Here is a 12,242-nt window from a genome sequence, read left to right on the forward strand (position 1 = left end):
CTTTATCATTATTATTATTGGTGGCAGCAGCAGTGGTTTGTGTTATACCTTAGTTACTGGGCTGTTCTTATCTCAACCCGTGGGAGTTGCATTCTTTCGATTCTCTTCCCCATCCATCTGGGAGCTGGGGTTGGGGGGGGGAGGGGGGAGGTGGAGTAGACTGTGTGGCTGACTTGCCGACAGGGTTTAAACCACGATACTTCTTTTTGGCACCCAATGTGAAAAAAAAAAGAGGCTACTGCTAAACCCAGGACAGCCATATTAATTGTAAACGTATCCAAGTATATCTCTGGCTGCATTAGGAAAACCATTACCATCTGGTACCATCTTCTGCTCTGCTGAGCCCTGGTGAGACCATATGTGGAGTGCTGTACTTCTAGGTAAACTGTAAGCCCCAACCAGCCATCCACAGGGCTGCCAGCCAAGACATGGGTATGACATTTACCCAGAGTGGCAGAAGGGGGTGGAGCAACTAGAGTGCAAGATGACAGGAAGGGTGGGACTTCCAGGGGAGTGGGACTTGCAACAGACAGAAGAGGTGGGACTTCCCTGGAAGGTGAGGGGTACCCATGGCTGCTTATGTTGGATCTAAGGTGTCTTTACCTTCCTGCCCAGGATGCTGAAATATGTCCAAGGGGAATGGCAGCCACTCTTCTATGTGAGCAGAGAGGACAATGAAAAATTCAGCTGTTGTTTGAGGAGACCAGTGCAACATGACTGCTTTTACTATGTCCGTCCCACAGAGATTGACTACATCCACACACTGCAGCGAAAGGCTGCAGAAAAAAATCAGATCAAAGCAGCTCAAGTCTGGAGAAGAAAAATTAACTAAAATCATTAAAATGAGGCCAGTAGATTAAAGAGTAAAATGCGTGTGTTTGCTCTAATTGGTACATCAATAAAATTTATCTATTGAGGAATCTCTCTACAACAACAGTGTTTTGTAACGTTCCACTCCTTAGTGAAGTTGATATGACACTATAAACTTATATTAGCTCAGCTTGGAATGTCTGCATTCTCTAAGTACCTTATCAATTACAGTGTATATTCTGCATCCCGATGCCTACTGGCTGTATAAAATGAACTTTTTGTTGAAGTAAATCAATTCCAAATAAATGCAGCAAATAGAAGTTTGCAATAGACAAAAGCGATAAGCAGCAAAGACTGCAAATTTCTTGGTTAGACTTATTTAGTAGAGAGCTGCTCAGTTCTCTAAATCTTTTGTAACAGGGACACATACGTATACATAAATTTGTGTTTGTGTTCATGTTCACATTTTATCTTACATTGCTATATCATAAGATCATTTTTAGGCTTCCTTTTTGTTATGTCCGAAATATTCTTAGTAGTGTTTTTAAACCTTTGCTTGGCTTCACATTGAATTAGGATTTGGTGGAACTAGGCCGGATGTACAATACAGACTACATTTTATCTTAGATGAAAAAAATCAGTTGGAATTTATACATAGAGATACAAAATTCTATGCTAAATAGAATAAAGCTAAAGAAAGGTCAGAACATGGTGAAGCTTCCTCATAAACAACACATCTAAAATGAATTGTTGACAACAAGTTGATGTCAAATGAACTCCACCTGAGTTAGGTACTGAGTGTAAATCACCAGTGGCTAATCCAAAACTTCTTTGAGGTGCTGTATGCTTTCAAAACAAGGAAATTCAATACAAGCAGACATATACCATTGCAAGACAGAACAGCTGTCTTCATATGCATATAGATTTACTGTCTTTATCTTTCCAAAAAACTTTATCAGTAACAGCAGCTCAACATGCAGAACTCTTTGAGAAGAGAGAAAGTATTAAACATTTTTTCTTCTGCAGTATCGTGCCCTTAACGAGACTGGTCTGTTTGTTGATCTTGTTAACTCACCTATTGTGGCTAGTTTGTCCTGCAGGTTTTCGTTAGTAATTTTCTTGAGTACTTTCACAGCAGCTTCTCTCTCTTACTACTTCTCTTTCCAGATCACTAACATGATCAAAGTTGACCACTTTAAGAAGATAAGGTACTAATGGATACTAATTTCCCAGATGCTTCATACATAGTTTCTGGTATTTTTTCTTGACTGCTATGACAGCTTTTTTGTTGGTCTTTTCTGAGAGATTTTCCCGATGGTCTGTTATAGTTAATCAGCATCTCATTTTTCACTTGGCTAATACTAAACATCATCAGTTTCAACAGTGTTAATTTGAGGTTACAGTTTTAATGCTATTATTGTTATCACAACTGTGCAATAGTTTTGATGAACAGTTTCATGTGGGGGAAAAAAAAAAGCTTATCTGAATTTGAGGCAAAGGCCAATTAGATTTTTTGATATTTTAATTGTGGTTCCTAAAAACAAGGAACAAAATATCAGGAACATTTGCAGCAAAACTAAACCAGACCCTGTTCCTATCTCATCAGACAAAAAATTGCAATAATTTTATTTTTCTCAATACCTACAATGGTGGAGGAAAGAGGTTAGTTTGGACATGCATTTTTAATATACGTCTTCTTATTGATTGTCTTGCCTTACTGCTTAACAAGTCTTCAGACTGCTGGAACGGGCAGCAAATATGCAATATGAATTATATTTTCACTTATATTCTTCAGATTCAGGTTATTCCCCAAGCTTGGCCGATGATGATGAGGACAACAATGACTATGATGACGATGATTATGATATTTGCTGTTTTTCAGATGTTGAATACAGAATACACTTTCTCTGTAGTTCATTGCTAGAACAAGTTTTCACACTTTCTAAATATAGAGTTGTTTCTGCATAGATGTGCAAGGTGAAAACCTTCAGTCAGGGCACATTTGATTAGGAAATACTGGTCTGCAAATCAGGAAAGAAAAGTTACTCAGGAGCAGCCATCACTCAGTTTTTACAGCTCTTAATATTCCTATCTAATCAAGTGCCACTATGACAGTATCACCTAATAGAAGGGGCAAGGCCAAAACGATAAAGAGTGTTTGCAGACGATAAGTACCTACTTTCAAATTCCTGTCATCTGCAGCAATCAATTTTCTACACCTTATGCTGCAAATACAGAGGCCTCAACCTCTACAGAGGCTTGGTTGTCACCACATCTCTTCCTTCTCTTTGTTTTCTGTAAAGGCTATCAGTCCAGGTCCTTTTATGCTACCACACTTTTCTCACAGTCTTGCCTTTATGTTCTCTGTCAGACCACTTGCTAATAAAATCTTGAAATAATGTCTGTTCTCATGCCACATCTCACATCAACAGCCTCCTTCCACATTCAGGTGTCTCTTTAAATCTTGCTTCCTTCCTATATAGCTTCCACTCAGCATCACTAACCTTGACAGCCAATCTTACTCAAAGTATGATACTAGGTCTTGCTTTACCCATCTCCTGACAGGAAGTAAATTCCAGAATCGTAGCTCTTCTCAGCACTTCCAGGCAATGGACCTGCAGAGTATATCAAGTTCCTATGCCAGAGAGCACCATAATATGGGTGCCATCTTTGCATTCCTGGAAACCAGCTTCATTCACCTCTTCCATACTTTCCTTTGTCCTGGGCTGAAGAAAGCATGACTGGTTATGTCCAGCAGCACAGCTCCTTGTGATTCTTTTTTTTCTAAAGAACGGATTTCTTTGCAGAAGAAATACAACATTAATCTTCTGACACTATAAAAGAACTATTACTGCCAGTGATAACCTTTCCTTAGCTTTTACAGTTATTAATATTCCAGTCTTAAAAAGTAAATGCCATAAATCTTCCCCACAGTAATTTTTAATATGGCAGGATGTTGTTATCAGTTCTTAAACTCTGTCACTAGATTAGTCAATCCATCTTTCCTTTTTTTCCCGTTCCTCCTCTGTCAAGACTTGCATTGTTGTGTTTTAGGGGTTTTATCCACAGATAAATGGATAGGTAGGTGTCAATGTGCCATCACATACATACAAAAATATTGACAAATACAAGTTCAAACCTATACACTAAATAAGACACAAAAAAACTTCAGATTCCAGTACTGTTAAGATTTTGACCAGTACTATAAGAGTAATGATGCTCACTCACCTTTCTCTACAACATCAATGCAAAAACCCTCAGTCACGTTTTAGAGGGGCCCACAGGCAAAATCCCACCCTTTGTGACTCCAACAGAGGAAATGGATCTTTGCCCTTAAAAGATTTGCACTGCATTTACTATCGTAATAGTCTGTCTTCTAAATGTAACTTTGACAACATAAACATTTTAAACATTGAACATAAACAGAAAAATTTTGCAACACTCTGACAAATGTATTCAGTATTGCATTGATTCTGCTGATCTGTGATTCCATGGATCAAATAGCACTTCCTGGTTTTTTGGTTTCTAATTGAGCTAAACAGTTTGCAGCACACCAAATAGGTAATAAGCCTTTGAATTCTTACCTTGAAACTAAATAGCGTGAAACATGAAAGGTATTATAAAATTGTAGAGAGTTTGGGAATTTACTGTAATCACAGTTTGGGATGTCATCTGTGTGTGAAGTGTATTTTGACGGAAATAGGATGCAGTCCTAAAAACAAACAAACAAACAAACACAGACAAAAAAACCCCAAACAACAACAATAAAAAAATTGAAAAAAACCAAACCCCAACAAACAATGACTAAAAGAAAAAAAAAGAAGAAAAGAAACCAAAATCAAAACGAAAGAACAAGAGAAGGTCTGGGAGGTTAGGTAGAGCTCGTATTTTGAATTTTATCCAGAAGCAAGTGGAAGGTTAAAGCCCAACAAGCCAACATGCTGACAAAGCTGATTTTGTGGGCAAACCTTGAGTGCTGCACATTCACGGGGATGCGTAATTCACTAACTTTTAGATGATCCATAGCCACACAGCCTCTTTTACAAGACATATGCTGCTTGTCATCAGTGGCAAGATGATACAAAGCATTTCCTCCTGCTCCTGTCTAGTTATCAAGGAGTAAAACTGAAACTTAGTCCTTATGGCTTCCCAATATTTTGACAGAACCGAGGACACACAATTTTTTTTCTTTTAACAACTTACAGCAATACAGACAGGATTTCTAGAATGACTTTCATAGATACTGTGGTTTTTCATCTCATTTTCTCTGTGTTCTCAGTAGCACTCATGTACCTTATGGTGTGAAAGTATAAAGGCAGTTAAGTTAAAAGGCAAACATTTTCCTTCAATGAAAAATTCATCTCCCACTTTCAGTGAAGTCACTGGATGAATGACTTTGAGTAAGTACCTCTGCCTGGCTCTTAAGCACCACTGTCTGCCTCTTGGCTCATATCCCTGGCTTTATATCACTCACTGCAGCCCATCCTATTAATTCCTGGAAGCAAGCAGCAACCAGCCCATCAAAGAAAGAAGAAAACAAAGGAAGATACAGGGTCTTTCCAAGAGGAAGTAACTTTCTAGTATAGATTGTAGTGTCCCAAAGGTTTTGGCAAGCCATTTGTGAGATGTCAAAACAAAATCGAAACAATGTTGGAATGTTAACTTTAGTTCTTAGACAGGTTTTAATGAGTTACTGGAATAAGAGTGTAATGTAACAAGCTTTCTTCTGAAACCATCTATCCCGGGCATTGCTGGAGGAGAGACTAAGTTTTATAAGCAGGAAGGAAAAAAGGATAATCTAGTTCAGATTTAAGATTCTTGATCTTCATTAGCATGGCTTTTTAAAAAACCCACTTGAGTGAAAACTTTATACGTAAATCTTATTGCAGTGTTTAGTTCCAGGAGAACTAGTTAATAATTTTACATTTGCTTATTCATAAATTACTGTGATGAACTATGACTCGAAGCAAGCAAGATTCATCAGAACTTAAATCAAAATACTTCCTTACCTGTAAACCCTCATTATTGACGGTGCTTTTAGAACACATTCAAAGATGGGTCTTCATGAGTTTATTGCTAAGAAACTCTGCCTAGAGAAATCTGTAAAAATTGAGATTGAAAAGACTGCTAAATGCTCCCCCCTTTTCCTCATACTTTGGTTCTTTAATATTAAAATACTGTAATTTACTCTTCTGCAGTATGATTTTTTTTTCTTTTTCTATAAAATTAATTCATACTTTACCATTTCAGTTAGGTGACTTCACAACTTCACAGCCCTTTTTAGAACACTGATGTAACCTTCCATTTTCCATAACTCCTGCTTACCTACAAATGGTGCAAAGAAAGAAATTAGATATCTCAGAGAATGACAGGGACGCTGGGAACATCTTTGCAGCAGCTAGCTGAAATAAAGCTTAGGTGAAAGTAGGTGATTCATGCACTGAGATACAGCTTTCTACCTTTGAAAAGTTTGAGGCAATGATGTGCTAGAGTTTCGTCTGTTTTTATGCCTTTGCTAAATTGCAGGAAAATAGTAAGGATACAGCACATATCTTTAAACTGATTTATAGGACAGTGTTCCAGATTTCATCAATAGCAAATAAAGAAAAAAGATAGGAAATTCAAATAAATAAAATGTAATTGTCATTCCTGTGTCTTCTCTGTAACTCATATTAGGGCAAAGTTAGTTGTGCTTTGATATTAAGAGCAAGGTCTCAAGCTCATTCTGCATTACATTAGTTTTAGGCATTATAATCCAATCGACTTCACTGGAGTTGTAACAGCTCACACTGGAATACAATAAACCCACTGTATCAGAGAGAAGAATCTATACATGTATTGCACTTTTTATGTCAATATAAAAATGTAGGAATCAAAGGATTAATGTAATGAGTGGAAGATTTTACTTTGTTTCCTTTTGTAAGGTATTATTTTACTAAAATAAAAAAAAATAATTACTAAATAATCACTAAGGTAAAGTACACAGCTGTTTAAAATTATGAACACAATTGCTACATCGGGCAATCTAACTGGCAAAGATATTAAAGTAACAAATACTGCAATTTCAAAATTATTTCAAAATTCAGGATCTCTTTAAATAAGAATCATTGTCTGAATTAATGTTGCTTCTGAGAGCTGGACACTGAATCACCGCACAAAGAAGCTTTGGTGTCTTTCCCCAGTATGTACAGACAGTGCTGTCATGCCATGGAAACTGTGTTTTTAAATATAGAAACAGTGCTACGACTTACTTTAAAGTAGAGCTGTGTTTTCAGTCAGGGGCATCTGCCAAATTGTGGGTGATGCTAGATCATGGCAATATGGCTAAGTTTGTGAGTTTGTATATAATTACATTACAGGGAAAGAAAATGTGCTTCGTTGCCAGAAAAGGAGGAGAGAATGAAAGAGTGAAAAGAGCTACTCAGTGAAGAGAAATTCTGCAACACAAAGCTGAAGCAACTTCCATGTTCAGAATTTGGGTGGTGGGAAGTAGTGAGACTAATGTTTATCATAGATTTTCATCTGGACTTCACTCTTCTGGTTTTGTATGATTCAACCAATCATCTTAAAAGTTGCATATCTTCTACGTTACCATAAAAACAGCTTTAAGCCTTGCTATTATCAGCCCAAATATTAAATTTTAGCTTCATATATTTCAAATGTGTTTAAATTCTATTATCTTATTTTGGAACTAATGATCTTTGACAGAAATGATATAGATATTGATGTTTATAGTGTTGCTTCATTGCAAAGAGGGAATCAAAAATCAACAATTAATAGTTTAACCTCTTTTTTTCCCTTAGTGATTATTTTCTCATATTCCCTTTTCCCTGTGCCCTTTCCCCCATCCCTGCTACATTCTCTCAGTGCTGCATACACTCCAGTTCTCTTCACACAAAGAAGTGCCTTTCTTACACTACCGAATCTGCCACAGAAGGTTTCTACTTTGAAAAAATGCTGGTTACTGTCCTGCATGGAGCTACTACCTTCCCCATCCTGCAATTCGTTGAGTGGCTGCAGGAGAGTTCTTTCAGAAGCAGAGAAGGTTTTTCATTTTCTCTGCTACAACGGGGGCCACAAGCAGCTCTTCACTTCTGTAGGACAGGTGGCTAGAGAAAAGTTCACATGCTAGTCATAGCACCCAGGCCTTGCCTGGTGGATAGGCAAGAGCAGCAGCAGCAGCAGAACACCCATTTCCTTGCCCTATGTCGGTTCCCAATATAGAAACTCATTCAAGTTTTGGTTAGCTTGTAAGATTTTCCAGAGACATAGGCATCATAGAGGGTAGGATTTCTTAACCCTGGTTAAAGGTTCCTGTGAAGCTTAAGTTTCATACAACTTCACTTTCTAATTTTAATGTTTTTAATTTGCAATATTTTTCTGGGACATTTCTCACTGATGGAATGAAAACAGTATTGGTAACTTTAGATCTCTGACTCACCCACCAGTGATGAAGGGGAAAACGTAGCCTTCTAATTCATTCACTTTCTGTGGTACAGTGTTCAGCCATGACTTCTTGGCTTGTGCCTAGTGTATCTGGGACTTCCAGATGGTCTTTTATCCAAGTACAGGACAAGCCCAGGAATGCTTATCCTCCGAGATCATTTGCATGAGATGCAAGGCAATTGGAATTGCCTTTACTCTAGCTCCATCTTCAGTGGAGTTCAAACCATATGAGTGTGTCTGTTCCTTGATGTAAAATAAGCTAAGCTGAAATATTAAAATAGTTTGCTAAATGTGCATTGCATTTACTGGAGAAGTCTTGAGCAGGTAACACAAATTCCAATGTTTTTTTAATGGAGCAATGTTAGCTTACATTAATCAATGATTCTTGGACTTTTAAAATATGCATATAAAGCATGGAAAGCTAACTGCACACTTAATGAATAATACAGGGAAGAGACAATTCCAATTTTACTAATGTCCTGCTACTAGAAGTCAAAACACCCACCAGTGACAATAATGCAGTGTCAGTCGTAAAAAGACTATTCTCACCATAACAATTATTCTGTAAAATATCATGTTCATGAAAATAACTGCTAATGAATTGAAAGAAGGTTAAAAAATGTACCAAGTGGTATACAGACCATAAAAAATTATCTCTTGGAGAGTCCAGACTGCTGGTATCAACTTTTTAAATTCCAGTTAAAGATCAGACACGGAACAAATTTAATTCTACCACAGGATTTGCCTTCACAACAGAGTCTTCCAGTCTTTTATGGTTACAGAGAATTCCTATATACATTTCTGACATTAAAAAAAAAAAAATCCACAATTTTTCTGCTTTCCAGGGGGGCATTTGCAAAAATGGTCTTTAGAAAGGTTTCATCCTCAGTTTTTTGCTTCCATATGAAGTGATAATTTGATTTTATTCATTCACATATCTTGAACCAGCATAAAATCTTGAGAGTTTTAGATGGGAAATGTAGAAGCAATAATTGAAAATAAGGGGAGAATTTTTTCAAATATTTTTAGAGATATAACCTTATGCTTTTTATCTCTTTGTCTACAGAGGGTTGACATTGCCCTTCAACACCAAAAAGCTCCTAACTAAAGTAGCTGAAGTTCCTATAAGATAGGCTGAGAGAATTTGGGTGGTTCAGCCTTGAGAAGGCTCTGGGGAAATTTTATAGCAGCCTTCCAGTGACTAAAGGGGACCTACAGGAGACCTTTACCAGGGCATGTTGTGGCAGGACAAAGGGAAATAGCTTTAAACTGAAAGAGGGAGAAGTTCTTTCCTGTGAGGGCAGTGAGGCACTGGCAGAGGCTGCCTAGAGAAGCTGTGGCTGCCCCATCCCTGGCAGTGCTCAAGGCCAGGTTTGATGGGGCTTTGAGCAACCCAGTCTAGTGGAAGGTGTCCCTGCCCATGGCAGGGGCATTGGAACTAGATGAGTTTTAAGGTTCCTTCAAACCCAAACTATTCTGTCATTCTCTAATACATACTCCAGTTATTTAGGTGATGAGAGGTGATTTGTCAGACACATTTATGACTTGTATTTAGAAATAGATCAGACATTGCATCAACCTCCCACTCAGATATAAAAATCCAAAAAATGGAGGTATGAAATCAGTAAAAGTAGCAATATGATGGCTCATGTGTCCTATGGCTTGTTACAGCATAGTTAGGGTAAGGTGACAGAGCAAAACTCACATTTTTGCATGTCCAGAAATGTGAAAATAAAATTACAGTTCCCTAAGAATAAGAATTAAGAATTAATTAACCTAGAAATATTCAAGAATATTTCTTCTTGACCTTGTCCTCAGTCTCAAAGCATAAGATCACAACATTAGGAAAAGAGCTGGACAGAGCTCTTGTCTGGAAATTAATACTGGAAAAAACCCCTCACATACTCCAGCACAAGAACTCTTTGCCACAGGCAACATTCACTCCTACCTAGCAAAAGGCAATATATCATTAACAAATGCTACAGTCTGTCCAGTGCAAAGGCTGGATAAACCTTAAGGAGCAGCTGCCCACATGTCAGAAGTGATGGGATAAGAAAGTTATTTTATCAGTACTGTGGAAAAGCAAAGCAAAATAAAATCAACCTTTATTACTCCTTTTTCTCCACCTTCCCCCATCGCATTCCCATCCCCAGGAAAGCTGAGAAAAACTCCTGAAAGTAAAAAATGCATCTGAAATAAATTACGGAGGTGGTCTGGGACTGGCAAGAGACTGGAGTAAGGCAGAAAATGGCTTCTTTTATCTTAAGAGGGATAATTGCTGAGTGCTTTAGGCTGCTGGAAACAGGAGAGTATAGGAATAAATTTGTTTAGTCCAGTCATTTGACTATACCCACTGTAGCTTGTTAGGAAACAGTATCATTTATAATCATTTTCCGTTTGTTGAAAACAAACAGAAAATGTGCTATGAAAAGCTCCCAGAATATCTGTTTCTTATTTAAAAGTGAAAAAAGAGAAAGTAAAAGTCTTAAAAAGTGAGGACTTGTGTGTCAACAGATCTTGTCAGCAAGAAAAATAGATTTGTCCCATAATAATCATTAGGTACTTCTGAAAGATGCGGAAACTGCTCCTGTGCCGGGAGGAAGAGAAGTGCAATACGTAAGTGCAATGTGGCCATTATAGATTCAAAACTATATATAGCATCACATGTAGTGAATATAATCTCTGAGAGATTCCAGAAGTATTTTATATAAAAAGAAAAAGCTATTTTGCTGGTGTGCTAAGATTTATATAAAATAGAAATGTTCTTTTTCTCATATTTTTAAGTGGAAAAATAGCTTACTGGAATGAACAGCCCTGGAACCTGGAAAAACTTCTTAATGTGCCCAAGTGGTCAGAAGACCACAATGTAAATATGTGCTTAGATGGGAAATATGATATTTTAAAAATATTTCCTTATACCAGATTCAGTTACATTAAAAACTTTGCTTTCTCACTGGTGAAAATGAATTCTGACCAAGCCTTGTTCTTGATCTCCAAGCTCAGTGAAGCTTAGAATGGCCAGACATGTTCTATTGAATAACTGCAAATTAAAAGATGATTCAGATCTTACTTAAGCAACCACAAATTAAACACTTTATTGATAGATAAAGATGTCTATGTCAAACCCCATGGTACTGCACATTGTGTCTGACACCACACAGATGAGCATTGGCACTGTGAGATTTGTCACAGGTGGCATTCCTCAGGGGTCAATATTATTTAACATCCTCATGAATGAATGCAGAATGGTGAAGCGGAATGTTCTTCCTGTCACCCCAGAAATACAAATGGACTCTGCCCCTGTAGAGCTTGATGGCATCAGGGTACACTAATACAAACGGACTCTGCCCCTGTACAGCTTAATGGCACTAGGGTACACTATGCGTTCATGTCCACTATAGCCTCAAGTCCCGGTCATAGAATTTGTCACTCATTTCTTATAAATACAAAATAGAAGTCTTTTTATTAAGATCAGAAGTAAGATTAGCCCTTCTACTCTGTTTGGGAAACTGCCCACTGGAAACTGGGGCAACAGATTTTTCAGAAGAACCCCCTTTTCGGTGATTATTTGACCTTGAAATTTGCATAACCCTGCCCTAGGGTCAAGGTAGATTTTCCAGCCTGCTTCTTCATGTCCTCTCTGTGGTTGCTCATGCAAGATCACAAGGTGGCCTTTAGTATGTACCTGCTATATCTTCTATCATGAACAGAAGGCTTACTTCTAATAGCTGAAATATTGGACTGTACAGGTGGAGAGTAAGACATATCCTCTTTGAATTGCTGGAACACTTGGAACAGTTTCTCCACAGTCGAGACACAGGCCCCTAGAGAGGAAGAGAGATTCTCTTCATATTGTTGGAGTTGGCCAGCCAATTCATCCACTATTTTTTATTCTCCACCTCGCATGGTCATTACTGCCAGTGAGTTGTCCTACAGCGATTGTGTGCTTCGTACAAACTTGCACCACGTGGGTGGTGTACACTTGA

Source organism: Lathamus discolor, chromosome 5, assembly GCF_037157495.1.
Source record: "Lathamus discolor isolate bLatDis1 chromosome 5, bLatDis1.hap1, whole genome shotgun sequence".
NCBI lineage: Eukaryota > Metazoa > Chordata > Aves > Psittaciformes > Psittacidae > Lathamus > Lathamus discolor.